At 34.9% G+C, this 18,752-nt stretch overlaps 1 pseudogene; it reads right to left on the bottom strand.

Moving 5' to 3' along the window:
* Positions 1–7,086: 7,086 nt before the first annotated feature.
* Positions 7,087–12,671, bottom strand: LOC107761219 (TMV resistance protein N-like; annotated as a pseudogene).
* Positions 12,672–18,752: the final 6,081 nt, after the last annotated feature.

Below are 18,752 nucleotides of genomic sequence, written 5' to 3'. Positions count from 1 at the left end.
TGTTCACCAACTACTCAATGACAAACAATAAAATTCCAACTTTTGGCTCTGAAAATACCACTTAATAAGATTCCAAATTTAGCTGAAAATTTCAATTTGTTGAACAAGATTGGGCTGGACTAGGAGCCAGGGATTAGTGGGCTGCTACAGACTGAGTGCTTGACCAAGAATTCACAAATATTTTCTTTTTTCCACTATATTTTCCTAATTTTAATTTTAGGATAAAATTAGTTTCCCTCAGTCCCAAAATAATAGAGCAGGGTTTTGAGTACGAGGATTGAATTTTTAATTTTTTTGGATAACTCGGATATTGATTATTTTAGTTTTAAATAAGATTTTAATATTTAAAAACTACATAAAACGTATTTCAAATCATGAGTGATTTTTATGATATTTATGGTATTTATGATATTTAAAATGCATGAAAATTTGCAATCAACAAATTAAGAGATGTTATGAAACTATTATTTGTGGATGTTCATTTATTACTTCGATCTTCTTGAAGAAGATTATCCATTTAGTACTCTGTTGAAGTTTATCTACAAGCAGCCGATGCAGGCAGATTGCAAGCAACTCAATGAAATGATTTGCAGCAGCTTCTTATTAAACATGCAAGTTGCGAGCAGCTCATGCAGACAACTTACAAGCAGCTGAAGAAAAACCTCGCAGCTGCTTCCTGAAAAGCCTCGCAACTGCTTCTTTTCTTCTATAAATAGAGGAGTTTTTAGTTCATTATAGATATCACTTTGAAAGTTGAATAAAATATCAATCTCCCTCTATACTTGTCTTCAGTTTATTTTTTTTATAGTCTTTATTTTATAACACGTTATCAGCACGAGTCTCTATGTTTGAATGTATAGTTATCTCTAACTTGAGATAATTTGGAGCAAAAGACGATGGAAGCCAAAGCTGCCTTAGGTAGATGTACCTAGAAATCTCATAACTTTGAATAAGTATTCATCTCCAATGTAAGGCGACACTCTTATGTCCGTGGTCAGATCTTGTTCATTCCGAGCATCACAAGGCAGATTATATCCTTGAGGTGGTGAGTTTTTCTTCTTAGCAGTAGTGATGTAGATATCACTTACATATGGAGTGGCCAAATTTGCGTAATTTAATTTGAGCCTTTTGCTTATATTTTAATATCTTTATCATCGCTTGCTTGATTATATGTTACGTATACAGTACCTATTTTGGTATTTGTTTCCATCCTTATTATCTTAATAAAGGATTACAAAGTGGATAACATTGTTAGATTCACTTAAACTCCAACAGAGTTTGCAAAAAATATACAACCATCAGAAGTGATTGTGTTTCGTATATCTCATTGTAACTAAATTTTGTTAACCACCAGAAGTGGTATGTGCCTATGACCACCAGAAGTGATAATTTAGGCTTGCTATGGTTATAATGAAGATAAGCTAGAGAAATATTCTCTATATTACATGCACGCCTCAATTTGCTCCTGAAGTAGTAAATATTTTAAAAGAGGTTGAAGCATCACAATTTGATGTGATTAATGCGTGTTCAGATAATTATGTTTGATTTCCTGAAGGATAAGAATTTTTATAAATATTAATCTATTCCCTGAAATGAATGTGACAATATTAATAAAGCCGTAAATATGAGCGCGCTATTGATGTAAATATATTACGATTCACTTCCAGAAGAGGTAATATGATTGAGAGAATATATACTCAATTTTTCGTATTTTAATTTGCTCCTGAAGAAGTAACACAATTGAAATTTTCTCCCGAAGCAGGAAAATATTATGAAACTGTGCCTTTCTGTGCGTAAATAAAATAATGAGCTATTCAAAGTTATTTTTGAAGCACATTTTCATTCCCTGGAGTGAATGAATAAATACCACAACTCAACTCCGGAAGAGCTAGAATAACAGAGAATATAAATATTATTTTTGTGGCATAAAGATCATTGTCGCACGTGCCTGTTGTACGTAAACATCTTGGATAATTTTATTAAGTATCATTCTAAGGCAAAAGCATTATTGTAGAATGCTTTCTACTACAACCACATTAATATATTATGGTTAGTTATTGAGTTCCCCGAAGGAAATAACAACTCGTGTATCTTTTTTTAAAAGATGCAATGACTATGTGGTTGTCGTATCGATACAAAATAGTCAGATGCTAATGATATTTCTCCTTGAAGGAGATATTTGTCACAAAATTAGTAGTAGAAATATTAAAATTCTTAATTTTCGTAATTTATAAATTTAGAATTAGCTTTATATTATTCATTTAATTATGATTTTCTCTCATGACACCAGAAGTGTCTGAGAAATATTTGGTAGTATAACAAAAGCTCCTGAAGAGCTAACTGTTTGTCTAGAAGACACATGACATAAGTAGTGTCTAAATAATATTTGATTGTGGACAATAAATGAAAGGCTCCCGAAAAGCTTATTTGTCATTATTGTGGTCAGAACATATGTTATGATAAACCGAAGTTTACTAATATATGTGACTGTCAAACTGAGACTACAAATGATTGAAAGATTGAAAATCTTCATATTTTCACAATCATATGGAGTAAATATATATGTGAGAAGTTATCCGTCTTATGTATACCAGAAGTTTACTAATGCAAAAGCAGTCACAGTGAATCAGAAATTTACTGATACAAAAGTAGCCACAATAAATCAGAAGTTTATTGATGCAAAAGTTTATGCCATAGTAAACCAGAAGTTTACTTAGAGATAACACATGCCATGATAAACTTGAAGTTTTCATTTGCCATTTTTAAATGAGCTATTTGAAAATTCAGATAAGCATATATTGAATAACTAGAAGATTCTTCAAGAATTCTCTTGTGTTGCTTGTTCTCATAATAACTTAATTATACCAGCTAAAGTTGGGACTAAAATCCCCGAATTCTAAAATATATAAAAGTTAAATATAGGCTCATTCACCTATCATGTGAAACACTTATAGATGCATATATAAGATGGTTACATGTATGTTTATTGTCAACCTGCAGTTTGGCATTTGAAATTGTCTTTCTCAATTAAGAGCATAATTTTCAGATTATGAAATCAAGATAGTTCATCTTGATGATGATGATTTATATCCAAGCTAGTTTAGCATTGAATACCTCCTATTAATGGCTAAACTATTGCTTATGAGGACAAAGCCTCATGTGTTGGTCTAAGATTTTTTAAATTGCATACAACAGCACTTGTATGCATCAGACCAACAAAATATGATAAGTCATCCCCTCACAATTGATTTAGGATCAGAAACAAAATATTTTTACTATTTAATAACTTTTGATGTGTGGTATATGATTAATTTTTCTACCACAATGCACAAAGATATGTTTCCCAAAGAAGATTGGGGATATGAGTTAGTTTTTCTAATATTTGGGGGATGGAATAAAACAGCTAGAAAATATGTTGTATGAATCGAATTATCATTAATATGATCCTTGCTTAGAAGATAATTCAAGTCAAATGCCAGAAGCATTTGCTGATCCAAAATTAAATATCATATTTCAGCTGCAAATGCTCTTATTAAAATTAAAGTCCCTGAAGGATAGAGTTTACTGTACGCATGAAGTGTGGACCAATCGGTTCCAAAGGTAACAATCCTTGAAAAGAATAGGAGTAAATGATCAAAATGATCATAATTAGGAGGAAATAATCTCTGGAATAGCCCATGACATAATATTTCATGAAACTCCAGAAGAAGTTCAGGCACCTGAAAATAAAAAAAGTGATAAGATCTCAACAAGTTATGTCGCTTGCGAACTGATACGAAATGATCGTCGACGATATATTTGATATAATATAGTGCACAATATTATAAAAGATTGTGAGGATCGGACCTGCAGTCCAGACACCTGAAGATGTCATGCCATTTAAATGTAAGTTATAACCTATATGACTCATTTGATTAATTCTATATGAAGATCCCTGAAGGATTTAAAATGCCTGAAGCAAATTCAATATCTCAGAAAATGTATTCAATCAGATTACAAAGATCTTTGTACGGTTTAAAGCAATCTGGGCGCATGTGGTATAAATCGCCTTAGTGAATATTTGTTGAAAGAATGTTACATAAATGATGTTATTTGTCCATGTATTTTTATAAAGAAAATGGCATCAGAATTTGTTATACTTGTTGTTTATGTTGATGACATAAATCTTGTTGGAACTCCAGAAAAGCTCCAAAAGGCAATTGAATATCTTAAGAAAGAATTTGAGATGAAAGATCTTGGAAAGACAAAACTTTATCTTGGTCTGCAAATTTAACATTTAGCAGACGGGATCTTCATCCATCAATCTGCCTCTACATAAAGGGTCTTAAAACGCTTTTACATGGACAAAGCGCACCCATTGATTACACCAATTATTGCTCGATCACTTGAAGTGAATAAGGACCCGTTCCGACCTCCAGAAGAGAATGAGGAACTCCTTGGTCCTGAAACACACTATCTCAGTGCAATTGGTGCACTTATGTATCTTGCTAATGCTACAAGGCATGTCATAGCATTTTCTGTTAATTTACTAGCAAAATATAGTTTTTCTCCTATACGGAGACATTGGAATGGGATTAAGCATATATTGCGGTATTTAAATGGAACTCTTGATATGGATTTGTTTTATGCTAACAAAACTAGTGCAGATCTTGTTGGTTATGCAGATGCAGGTTATTTATCAGACCCCCATAAAGCTCGATCTCAAACTGGGTACGTGTTTACATATGGAGGTATTATCATATCATGGCACTCCACAAAATAATCTATTGTTGCTACTTTTTCAAATCATGCTGAGATAATAGCTATTCATGAAGCAAGTAAGAAATGCGTATGGTTGAGATCGGTGATTCATTTCATTCGAGAAATATGTGGTTTGGAATATGATAAAAGATCCACAATTTTATACGAAGACAATGATGCATGCATAGCCCAATGAAAGGGAGGATTTATAAAGGAGATAGAATGAAGCACATTTCACCAAAATTATTCTACACACATGATCTTCAGAAAAATGGCGACATTGATGTGCAACAAATCCGTTCAAGTGACAATCCGACAGATTTGTTCACTAAGTCTTTGCCAACTTCAACTTTTGAGAAGATGGTATACAAGATTGGAATGCGGAGACTCAAATATTTGAAATAAGGTTTTCATAAGGGGGAGTGAAATACGCGTTGTACTCTTTTTTCCTTACTAAATTTTTTTCACATGGGGTTTTTCTTGTAAGGTTTTTAATGAGGCAACTAGAAATGCGTATTACTAAATATGTATACTCTTTTTCCTTCACTAGGTTTTTTCACACTGGGTTTTTTCTAGTAAGGTTTTAACGAGGCATATTATCTTTAATGAACATCCAAGGGGGAGTGTTATGAAACTATTATTTGTGGATGTCTATTTATTACTCCGCTGTAAATAATCTTCTTGAAGAAGATCATCCATTTAGTACTCTGTTGAAATTTATCTACAAGCAGCTGATGCAGGCAGGTTGCAAGTAACTCAATGAAATGATTTGCAGCAACTTTTTATTAAACATGTAAGTTGCGAGCAGCTCATGCAGACAACTTACAAGCAGCTGAAGAAAAGCCTCGCAACTGCTTCTTTTCTTCTATAAATAGAGGAGTTTTTAGTTCATTATAGATATCAGTTTGAAAGTTGGAATAAAATATCAATCCCCCTCTATACTTGTTTTCAGTTTATTTCTTTTATAGTCTTTATTTTATAACAAGAGAAAGAATTCTTCTTTTTACTGATAGAGAATTTATTTATTTATTTTTAACATTGACTTTTCTTAATAGCTTTTTCTTTAAATATGAATTTATGATTATATTTTGACTTTAAAAAAAAAATTTATTAGAGCTATATAAATTTTTTTTCTTCCTGTGAGCTTAGATGAGTGTGACCCTTCTGGACGAAAATTTTCTCAAATATTTTCCTCTTGTTTCAAGATAATAGTCCTAGTTTAAAATTAAATTCTTTATAAATATAAGAAAAACTGAAGCCTAGCATATTAGTCCTTTCTGTTGTCTTTTCTTATCTTGAAATGATAATAGTGAAATGTCATAATGTTTATAAAGTATAAGTTTTATTGGTCTTTTTGATATGCACATCGAGTGTGGATAAACAATAGTAACATAATTACTATAATTTGTTAAAAATTTTGAAACTTCAAAATAACTCTTACTTGTTTTGTTTTATTATTTTAGTCGTAGATATGAATTCCATGGGGTCTAACTTTCACAATTTCCAATTTAGATTTCTCTTATATGGGTTCCAAGTGATTTATTTTCATTTCTTAAACAAAAATACGATCTGATTTGAAATATCAAATCGAAGTTGGTTATTTGTAGTGTAATCAAGAACATTTATATAGATTATGAGTAAATTCCACCATGTCTTGGTAGAAAATGTTATGAAAAACATGACATTAGTTATTCCATTAAATCGATATTGTTAAGGGTGAAATGAGAAAAGTATTATTGTTACGAGAATTGTGAATTTAAAAGTTAAAACAGAGAATAATATAGTAATTGTTGTAATGAAATATAAGTTCACCTTGCTCTTCAAATATAAGTTCCAAATAAAGAAATTATACAAATTGCCCTTTGAAGATTTAAAACGTGACATTTCTATCTTTTACTTTATCTGAAATTTTATTTTATTTCACAGGGGGTAAAAAGGGAGAAATGGATATTGTCACGCGAACAAACACATATTGTATGAAAAACATTTTTTTTGGTTCACTAGAAAAGACTAAAAAGATTTAAAATTGTTCATAAGCTACTTGACTAAAATCTGCTAGGAGAAGAAACTCCATATTCTCAAATTAGCAAATCTTATTCATCTAAGTGCACAAATAAAGCCTCTTTGACCTTCTCAATGATTTGATCTTGATGGGACTTCCAATCTTTCATATGCAGTTTAGTTCTCAAAATACCTTGTTCCCATTTGAACTGTAAAAACTAATCCAAAAGCAAAAGAGTAAACTTGTTAAAACCACTTATAAGTAATATAGAGATATAGATGTTATTAATTTATCAAGATCTATTTTAACAAGTAACAACATACGTTAATATAAAAAACATCGGATATTCCTAATTTGAAACGATCATATTAGATGAATTAGTGCAAACAATCTTGAAAGAAAACACTCAATATTTTAAAAGATCGTGAGCCTTTAACTCTACCACAAAACTAGTATTCTGTTATTCATCTGATGTATATACCTGAGCTAAAATTTGAGCTGCAAAGTTTGGAATTGTGACTCTTTTGTTTCTTACCCGAGGAGCAACTGGCTTCATTGATCATGAAGTCGTGTTCATATTGTTATATCCCAGTGGAATGTTCTGTTGGTTCATTGTTATTTTTCCTCATTTGTAACAAGGCCTCAACCTCAGCTTCTTCTTTATACAACAAACGAAGTCCATACTACTTCATTACTCCCGAAAAAGATAGCCTAATAATCCCCCAGTCATTTGGTGTTTTTCCATTTGCCTTAGATGTATCCCATAAGCCAGCAAAAGGAACAAACAAAAAATGTATATTTGAACTGCCGGATGATTCTGAATGGTTGGATAAAGCAAGTTCTTGGGTCATCCACGACATGCCATCATTACATAAGGGAATCAAGTGAGCTGTGGTGTCAACTAATCTGCCAGAGTAACATACAGCAAATCCCAAGAATTTATGAGGTATATACCAATTTTCAGGCAAATTGACTGATACACTTCTATCCCTTCCCTTAAAGAGGAACCAACTTGGGATATCATGGATCTCCTCATAATCATAAGGAACCACACTGGTAAATACTCTTAGTGACAAGGAATCTGAAACAGACGAGATATTCTGAAACAACGAATTACAGATGGAATCATTGCTCCAATAATCTGCATGTATTGTATCTAATTCTGGTGGAAGTTTTGGCAGCCGTGTAAGCCTCTTGCACTTTCTTAAGTCCAAGATTCGAAGAGCACCAAGTTGGGCTATACTTCGAGGCAAATGCTCAAAATTATTTCCTCTGAGATACAACTTTTTCAAAGAGGATAACGATCCAATGTCTTTTGGAAGTCCTCCATCTATTAGATTGCAGTAACTGAGACTCAAAGTTTCCAATGACCGTAATCCTTCTGCCACCGGCGAGAACTCAAAGTGCACTCTATCTTTGACGCCTCCAAACTTCAAGATTTTAAGTTTGTTCAAGCGTACGATTGTAGACGGAGGTCGTGAAATTAGAGTATAGCTGGCATCAAGCTCCTCCAAGTTGTCTAAATCCCCCATCTCTTCTGGCAAGCTTTCCAGTTTTGAGCAAAACGACACATTTAGACTAACCAAACTTTTCAACCTACAGATGCTGCTTGGAAGAGCTACAAGGTTTCTCATAAAGCTCAAATCTAGCTTGGTAATATGAGTTTGGTACTGGGTAATAGATGATGGTAGTTTCCTTATCCCAGAGTCTCGCATGCGAATCTGTATCTCCGGCTTCATTCTCCCGTGGATTTCTGAAAATTTCTCTAAACTATGACAAAATTTCAAGTGATTCCACGTTAACACATGGAAACCTCTCAAGGCGTTCACACCAAGTCAAATTTAACTCGGCGAGTTTTCTACAACACCCCAGGGAATGGTGAACCTCTTCAAGAGCAGAATACTCTAGATTCAAATACTCCAAATTTGGCATCCCCGTGAAATCTGGTGTTCGCATAAGGCTTTCAGAGTAGCTGGGATCTATCCTCCGTAGAGACTGCAAATCCTGTTCAGAACACCGACAGAATGAGATATAGAGAAAATAATGAACCTTGATTGCTGCTCTGCTGGATTCCAATAATAAAATATTTGGCTAGTGGGGCTATGTATGAATGTAGAAACCTTTTTTGTTTTGTTTTTTCATTTGTATTTGCGAGCATCAAATGACCTCTGTTTTCTTGAATTCTTAATTACTTATTGCTAGCTTTCCTAAAAGTATTTATTACTCACTCGACAAGAAATGAATGATAGCATTTGAATTATGAGGGTCTAACACATTATTTTTGTGCGAAATTAGAAATTTATTTTTTATATATGGAAAATTACTTGTTAAGAAACTGAATAAAAGTAAATTATAAATAAAATATTGCTAATTGTAATTTAACATGATTGAAAAAAAATTTAGCAAAGAGAAAAATGTTTCTCTTTAAAAAAGTGTAATATAAAACGGGAAAACCCAAATCTTAAATCCATAAGCAGTGTATGAAAGCGTATATAACATTCGAAAAAATAGTCGTACACAATAAATTTCTTTTGTTTTACTAATAAGTATTCCTTCCGTCCCACTATGTACAGCCCGGGATGAGATTCATATGAATTTAATCTTACCATGAGAAATAATTGAAGGAGCTTTTAAATTGAGCTTCTTAGTTAAAATGATGATGGGAAGATTTGGAGAAAAAAGACATGAAGATCTTTTACAATAATATTGAGAACAACCTCAAATAATATAAAATTAATTTTTTGAGATGGAAATACAAAAATTTGAGCTTATGGAATTAATAACCTTTGTTCGTTTATAATTTTAGCAAAAATAGAAAGTACCTCAAATAATACGCGACAAAAGTAATAATATGTGTTCATTATCACTAAATTAAAGGAAAAAGATAGTTAGAGAGAAACAGAAAAGTAAAATAGAACTCAACTATTATACCTTTGTTTCCGTCCATAAATGACGCAGTGAATTCTGTTTGAGTTGAAGATGAACAAGCATTTTGGGTTCAAATTCAGCCGGCAATAACTCCCAAGGATAGCCACTCAAAACAAACCAACGCAAGTTATTGGGCAGGTGCTCAATGGAGCCATCATTGCCCCACCTGTTATTCTCTATGCATAATATCCTAAGCCTTTTCATATTGCTAAAGCGTAGTGTACCAAAATTATAACGAACCCAAATTGCTTCCACTGCCATGGTCCCCTAGTAAGAAGATCATAGGAAATACTAATGTTACTTCACAGAAATACTTTTTGCAATTAATTCTATAGTTCTATTTTCTAATATTACACTTTTCTTAGAAGTTCATTAGAGTCAAGTTTATAAGCTTTACATGTTGCGATAGAAGAAACTGCAATTGAAACAATACCAAAAATTTGTAGTGACTTTTTTTTTTAAAAACAAATAATGAAAAAGTGAATCTCTGATTGAGTTATTATGTAATAAAAAACAACAACAATAACAACCCAGTATAATCTCACTAGTGGGGTCTGGGGAGGGTAGTGTGTACGCAGACCTTATCTCTACCCTGGGATAAAGAGGTTGTTTCCGATAGACACTCGGCTCCCTCCCTCTAAGAACTCCCCACCCATTTTATTATGTAATAAAATGTCATACAATTTTCAAGTTAATCCAAAGAATGAAATTGGATCAAACAGATTAAGTGGCTACTAGCTAGACTAATCAATCGCTAAAAAATATAAGAAAAACGAATTAGGCAATGTAAATTAAAGAGGCTACTTAATGGATTAGGCAATTAATATCTTTTTTTACTAATTAGGCAATTAATATTACTTTTGCTTTTCCTACTAACCAAAGTAAACAACTAAAATGATGTACCTGCAAGATTATGAAGCAAGAGGAACAGATAAATGGAGTTGACTGTCCTATATGTCTTTGGAATATGAAAATTAGAAATCAAATACTCTTCCATTGTTTATCCTACTTACTGCATTGTTGATCATCACTTCTTCAAAATCCTTGACGAGCCTTAGTCTGCTGCGTTCTCCCGGATTCTTTTGCAAGTTCACTATATATCTACCCATTTCTTGTATTAAGTCATGCATTTCAATTTTACCGTATTCAGTGATGAACACAAGAGATTTTTCGATGAGGACATCCAATCCATATTCAGCTCCAAAATGACAACTCTTGAGAATTTGCATGATGTAATCTTTTTCTAACCCTCGTAAGAAGCATGCTATATCCAGGAAAATCTCTTGTTGCATGGAGTCTAATCCATCATAACTAATTTTGAGTTTTTCAATAATTTTTGAATTAGGATTAATTTTCATTTGCTCTATAGCACTTTTTCATACAGTTATGTCAAGGAAGAACCCCACACTTTGAGGGCTAAAGGAAAGCCTTTAGCATAATTTACTACCTCCAATGAAAGTTTCTTAAAATGCTCATCTGGAACTTCTTTTTTGAAAGCATGTTGATTGAACAACTGAATGGATTCATGATTAGGTAGTGCACTCACTTCATATAATATATCATTCTTCTCTATCAAATGCTTGATCTCTAGTTGTTACAATAATTCTAGAACCATTACCAAACCAATCAAGATCACCTGCTAAATACTCCAAATAATAGTCTTTATCATCTATGTCATCAAGCACAATTAGAACCTTCTTAGAACGAAGCGTACTAGCCATTTGGTGCTTCCCGTCCTCCTCATTATTGTGATTAGCTTTTTCCCTTAAAAGTTCACATAGAAGGGTATTTTGTAGAGAATGCATTCCACGTTTGTTTTCTTTAATATCCCTTAGGAAACAAGCACCATCAAATTGATAGGAACTATCCCTTCTTCCTAAAAGAGTATCAAACATAGCTCTTGCTTATGTCGTTTTACCGACTCCCCCATGCCCCAGATCCCCATAATCCGAACATCATTGATTCCTATCTCTAGTAAGGATTCTATTTTCTCTAAATGGGTATCTATTCCAACAATGTTTTGCAAATAAGATAAAGAAATCTTGCATAATTTGGACGAGATTTGGTCAACAATCAGCCGAATACAGTCTGCATCAGTCCTACAAAAAGTAGAAGATTGTGATATATACAAGGAGTGTGCACATAAATCAAACTCTTTGAAGAACTAATTAAATTTTATCTGTGTAACAATGTTATTGAGTTTGTAATTAAATTGATAGAAACATATATAATCAACTAGAATTACTTATTCCGAAAATTTGAAAAATTTATTTAAGATTATGTTTAACTCATTTGAATGTATAAAGTATCAGCTTATGTGTTTTTAGCTCACTTGTTACGATTATCACATGAGCTTTTGAGATTGGCCGCTGCATTTAAAGCAATCCTCCATCTTTGTATTCCCTCAACATCATCCTTATACTTTGTTTCATGTTCTTCAAAGGCTTTTGCAAAGTTCTCCTTTTGGTTCCGAACATATGATGGATCCACATCATAGAATATCGGTATAACAGTTTGTTTAAATTGAGTCTTGCATTCCATAATCTTCACTAGTTCATTCAAACACCACCTCGATGTTGCATAATTCTTTGAGAAAACGACAATGGCAAATTGAGACTCTTCTATAGCTTTACAGAGTTCTTCTGGGATGGTTGCATCATACTCTAGCCGTTTTTCATCTTGAAAGGTTTTTATTTCCCTATCATTCAAGACTTCGTATAAGTGACTTTTAAATATTTTTCGAGTATCTTCACCTCTAAAACTTAGGAAAACATCATAGCTCCATCTGGCAGAAGATGCCATGGACTCCATGTTAATTCTCTGAAAACGGTATGTGAAAAAATTATGGTTGTGGTAATAGAACTCTAGATGATATTTTCAACATAGTTTTATAATATGTTAGAAGAGATAAGAATTATTGCTATTGGAAAAGTTGGTATGAGATGGGCTCTACTCCACAGAATTATTGGTACTGGGTTTTCTTTGAACTTTAATAGAAGGAAAGTCAGTCAACTGATGCATACTGTGACATTTAATGTGGTAGGAAATTATTGTGAAGCTTCTTCTTAATGCTTTGCTCTTGATTTGAATTATTGTTTTTTTTTTTTTGTTTTCTTTGAACTTTAATAGAAGGAAGTAGGAAATTCTCCATTGTATATACACAATGGACAGCTAAAAGTACAAGTGGACATATGAAGCTACAAAGAAAGAGTCATACATATCCCAATTGAATTGAATTATAGCTCAAAAGCACAAACACAAACGTCCCTCTCTCTCTTCTCTGCCAAAGAAAAAGGACCCCATTGATTGAATTTCTTTTTCTATTTTAATTTTCTATGGAGGTTGAAAAAGTCTTTTTCCAGCAACATATTTCTCAATTTCTTATTTTATTTTTTATATGATTATATTGTCCAAGTTATATCGTTCCATCTCAACTATTTTATTGGAGCCAGATAAAAATTAATCACCTAATGATTTTTGCCTATAGTGTTTTTATTTGAACATGAAATTTCATGATTTTTATCTTCACTTTATTGACCATTAGGAATACCTTTAGATCCAAATATTTCTCAGTCTTCAACTGACTGAATTAATAAGGAACCTAATTAAATAATTTGCCTACTCAAAAAATTACGAGCGTGTTTATTTGAATAGTAAAATATGTTAAAGACTAAAAGCAAGGTAATATCCGAGTAATTTTTTTGTCACTAACAACGCACGACAACTTGACTTTATTGTAGTGGAAGATAATAACCAATCAGAAGCCTTCAATCTAGTGGCCCGAGTGTCGTCACGACTCGAAGATCAAGGTCGGTTGGCGGTGCACCCCTCAGGGGAATCCCACCAATCAGCTTCCTTACCACGGGAAGGACGTCTTCGGTAACGGGGCATATATATCTCGATACTCCTTCACCCCGGTCCTTTTTGGATGAGGGTTTCTCGACCTTAAAGTTGTTCGCAATTGAACAGCCCCCGGGAATAAAGCTTTTCAAGGGGGGATCGGGAGCCGAGTCGGTGGAAGCCACTTCGGGAATAGCTGTCTCGAAGAAAGCAATTTCACGAGTGACCGCCTCAGTACCGGCGGCCGGTTGGAAAGATGAAGAGGCAGCCTTATGATGATCCAAAATATCATCTTTAAATTTAATAAGTAATTCTATGTTCTAAGACCTCGAAAAGTACCATTTATTATTCCTCGACTTGCGTGCGCAGTCCGTAAAATTTTTCGAAAAGTTTTCAGGTGAAAAATGGATTAAAATGTGAAATAGAGTTTTAAAATCAACTGAGTTGACTTTGGTCAACATTTTTAGTAAACGGACCCGGATCAATATTTTGACAGTTCCGGTAGTTCTGTATCGTGATCTGGGACTTAGGCATATGCCCAAAATTTAATTTGAAGGTTCCTAGCTCAAGTTATGACCATTTAACGGAATTAGCAATTTAAAGGCTAAAGATTTTCAAGTTAGACCACGGGGTTGACTTTTTAATATCGGAGCCAGAATCTGATTCTGGAGATTTGAACAACTCCGTTATGTCAGTTATGAATTGTGTGCCAAGTTTGAAGTCATTCCGGATTCATTTAATATGTTTTGGCACAAGATTTGCAAATGGAAAAGTTTAAAACTCAAAACTCGAATCGAGGTGTGAATTGTAATTTTGATATTGTTTGACGTGAATTGAAACCTTGAGTAAGTCTGTATTATATTTTTGGACTTGTTGGAATATTCGGACGAGATCCCGAGTGGCTCGAATGAGTTTCGGACGAGCCACAGAGCAATTGGAACTTGCTGCCCAGTGTTGGTTCTGGTGTGTCGCACCTGCGACATTTTGTGCGCAGGTGCGTGGCCGTTCCTGCGGAAATACTAGTCGCTTCTGCAATATTGAACAGCCTTGCCGAGCTCCGCTTCTACGAAAAAATGAGCACAGGTGTGAAACCGCATCCGCGATGGACAAGCCGCTTCTGCGAGAAGACCGCTTCTACGATCACTTGTGCGCTTCTGCGATGTCGCAGGTGCGATATTTTTGGGCGCAGATGCGGCCGCTGGTCAAGCTGCCCTGTTCCGCAAATGCGAGCTTTGTATCGCAAATGCGAGACCGCAGATGTGAAAATATAGGTCGCAGATGAGAAAATGCTGGGCAGAATACATAAAATCGGGTCTTAGCCATTTTTGCTCATTTTTTTGAGTTTCAAGTCTCGGATTTGGGCGATTTCAAGGGGGATTTTCATGACTTTTAATTGGGTAAGTGTTCTTTAACTAAAAGTGATTATATTTCACAAATCCATGTCTATATTCATCATTTATTTCGAATTTAGATGGAAGAATTTGGAATTTTTATAAAATCAAAAACAAAAATGTAAGATTTGAAGGTCCATTTGATATCGGAATTGGATAATTTTTGTATGGTTGGACTCATCTCGGAATAGGTGTTCGGATTTCGTAAGTTTTTTCGAGATTTGAGATGTGGGTCCCACTGTCGAATATTTTAATAAATTTTGAATTTTATCTGGAAAATTAATAAATTCATATGGAATTAACTCCTATGATTAATACTGAATATATCGAATTGTTTGTGAATAGATTTGAAGCTTTCGGAAATAAATTAAAAAGGAAAAGTTGCGGTTGAATAATTGATTGGAATTTGCAAAGCGAGGTAAGTGTCTTGGTTAACCTTGAATTGAGGGAACAGAACCCTTAAATTAATTGTTATATGAATTGCATGTGAACGGCGTATAGGCGAGGTGACGAGTGTCTATACGTTGTCAAATTAATTGTTTGTTTGCATACATGAAAAATCATAAATTATTTTAAATCATAAATTAATTATTATAATAATTGTTTCTCTCCTATTATTTGTCAAATATTAATTCTCGAATTCCTGCATTAATTGTTACATGCTATTTGAATTATGTGCCTTAATTGTTATTTGACATTTAGCATATTAAATATTAAACTGCATATTTTCTCTCTGATTTCTATAATAATTTGCTATTTGAATTTGTTTATTTCGTAATTAAATCATAATTATTGTATGCTTGTTGTCTTATAATTTTATATTAATTGTTGCATTTATTGAGAAAATTCTTCTATAAGAATTGGTAAATGAATATGTTGGAAGAGCAGATTGCACGCCGCAACATGATTGATTATAATGAATATGTTGGAGGATCGGGTTGCACGCCGCAACAGATTAATTAAAAGTTCATATTGGAGGATTGGGTTGCACGCCGCAACAAACTTATTAAAATTCCATGTTGAAGGATCGGGTTGCACGCCGCAACAGATTTATTAAAAGTCCATATTGGAGGATCGGGTTGCACGCCGCAACAGACTTATTTAAAAGTTGACATATATATATATATATATATATATATATATATATATATATATATATATATATATATATATATATATATATATATATATATATATGGGGGATCGGGTTGCACGCCGCAACAGACTTGATTAAAATGAATATATTGTGAGAGCGGGTTGTACGCTGCAACAGAACCGAATGTGAATATATTGTGAGAGCGGGTTGTACGCTGCAACAGAACCGAATGTGAATATATTGTGAGAGCGAGTTGTACGCTGCAACATAACCGAATGTGAATATATTGTGAGAGCGGGTTGCACGCTGCAACAAAACCGAATGTGCATATATTGTGAGAGCGGGTTGCACGCTGCAACAGAATTGAATATGAATATATTGTGAGAGTGGGTTGCACGCTGTAACATAATTGATGGAAATGATAATTGGGTATAACTGTTGAGTTGGCTTCAATTATTATAAATGAGTTACCTGATTTATTTCTACTATTGCTGTTATTACTAATATTGCGTACAGGTTAATATAAGTGAACCGCCTTAGCCTCGTCACAACTTCGTCGAGGTTAGGCTCAGCACTTACCAGTACATGGAGTCGGTTGTACTGATACTACACTCTGCACTTCTTGTGCAGATTTCAGAGTTGGTCCCAGCGGCGTGCCATAGACTTGCTCGGATTTCAGCTACTCGGAGGAGACTTGAGGTATAACTGTATTGCGTCCGCAGTTCTGAAGTCCCCGTCTATTTTACTTTAGCTGTGTGTTTATTTCCAGACAGCTTCATTTTATTCGGATCTTTATTTGTATTATTCTAGAAGCTCGTGCACTTGTGACACCAATTCTAGGATGGTATTTAGACACCATTATTTTTATGGATTATTCACTATATTTCAAACTTTGTTTCCGCATTTGTTTCTTTGATTATTAATAATTTAAAATTATTTAAAAATTGATTAATATTATTATAACGTTGGCTTGCCTAGCAAGTAAAATGTTAGGCGCCATCACGGTTTAAAGGTAAAAATTTCGGGTCGTGACAAGCCTGCTGAGGAACTAACTTGAATGTTGCCTCTGTGTGCTGTGATTGACAAAAGAGATGGAGCACTGGATGATACAATGATCGATGCATGTGTGTGGACTTAGCATCTGTGAATTTTGCATGCAGTGAAGAAGAACAAGTGTCTTCTTCCAGAAAATGAATCCGGGTCCGGGTCCGGGCCCACGCGGAAGGCGTGGGCTATAGCACACGAAACTCAGAGAATTAGGCGGAATTTCAGTTTTATGGCCATAAAACGCCAAAAAATGAGGAGCGGTCATGACGGGGCAGTGAGTTTGCTTCCTTAGATCGTTTTTGATGGCCTGAAAATATTTGAGGCGATCTAGGTCCGGGGGCTGGGTACACGCAGAAGAAATTTTGATGAAGGAGTTGCACTTACGAGACATATTCCATTTCTCAAGGAATGGCATGTATTCAGGGGGGATCAAATCCTCGATCTTTACTCGGACGAAGCATCCCTGCCAGCCACAGTCTCGGTCTTCGTCGATACTGGAGAAGAGGGCCTTGCTGGCCCGACGTGTAAGCTTGATCAGCCTCCTTGGAATATCCGGGGACTGTATAATCAAACAAGGTAGTCGATCGTCGCCCCCGCACACCGCACCCAGAATTATGGTCGTGGTGATGTCGTGGGACGGATACTGGCCATATGTGCGCCCCGAGTGTGCGGTTGGCCTAAATGCGAGTCCACGATGACGGATGATACTACAAGTGGTGGTTGAAACTCAACTCTCGTAATGTCGTGGCTCAACCCGTCGCATGTTTGGGCTCCCCAACCTTTATTACGCTTAGGCGCTCCGACTGCGACCCCAGGTCAGGCGGGACTACTCGTTGCGTTTAAGCATATCAATAAGCGGAGGAAAAGAAACTTACAAGGATTTCCCTAGTAATGGCAAGCGAACCGAGAACAACCCAGACCTAGAATCGGGAGGCTCCATCATCCGAATTGTAGTCTTGAGAAGCGTCCTCAGCGGCGGACCGGGCCCCAAATCCCCTGGAAGGGGGCGCCAGATAGGGTGAGAGCTCCGTTGTGCCCGGACCCTGTCGCACCACAAGGCGCTATCTATGAGTCGGGTTGTTTGGGAATGCAACCCAAATCGGGTGGTGAATTCCGTCCAAGGCTAAGTACGGGCATTCATCATCGAATTTATGTCTTCATAGTCTGCTTCCCGGGTCTGTTGATTTTCCCAATATAAGGAGGAAAAATTCACACTCGTTTAGACATGGTCGCTAGGACCATGATGGAAAGAATCGAAAGACCAAAATAAACTATCGTTCCTATGATACTAGTCGAGATGTATCGGGCCTTGCATCAATGCAGGCATGGGACCGGATATTTCGAAGGGTGCAATCTTTAGGTTTGGTTGTTAGAGCATCTCCAAAGAGGAGACTGTTGTTAAGAGTTCCTGCGTAGGCCATTGAATGATTATATTGCTAGTCATCATCCAAAGAAGATGACATACACACCAGATAGATTTGCAAAACCTGGAAATGTTAAAGGATGGGCACGCCTCTTCAACAAAATGTACTGCACATATTTTGACTCATTAGCTATGACACTAGAAGAATGTCCAACAGGGACATCAATACAGATTGGAACATTCTCTACAGGGATATGTGATTTTGTTATCCTTTTCAGATCTGTAAATACATCTGGCATTTGATTTGCTATTTTCTGCAAATGGATAATCTTTTGCACCTCTTTT

This window comes from Nicotiana tabacum, chromosome 11 (assembly GCF_000715075.1).
Source record: "Nicotiana tabacum cultivar K326 chromosome 11, ASM71507v2, whole genome shotgun sequence".
In the NCBI taxonomy this organism is placed as follows: Eukaryota; Viridiplantae; Streptophyta; class Magnoliopsida; order Solanales; family Solanaceae; genus Nicotiana; species Nicotiana tabacum.
This window is presented reverse-complemented; position numbering and strand designations above follow the sequence as displayed.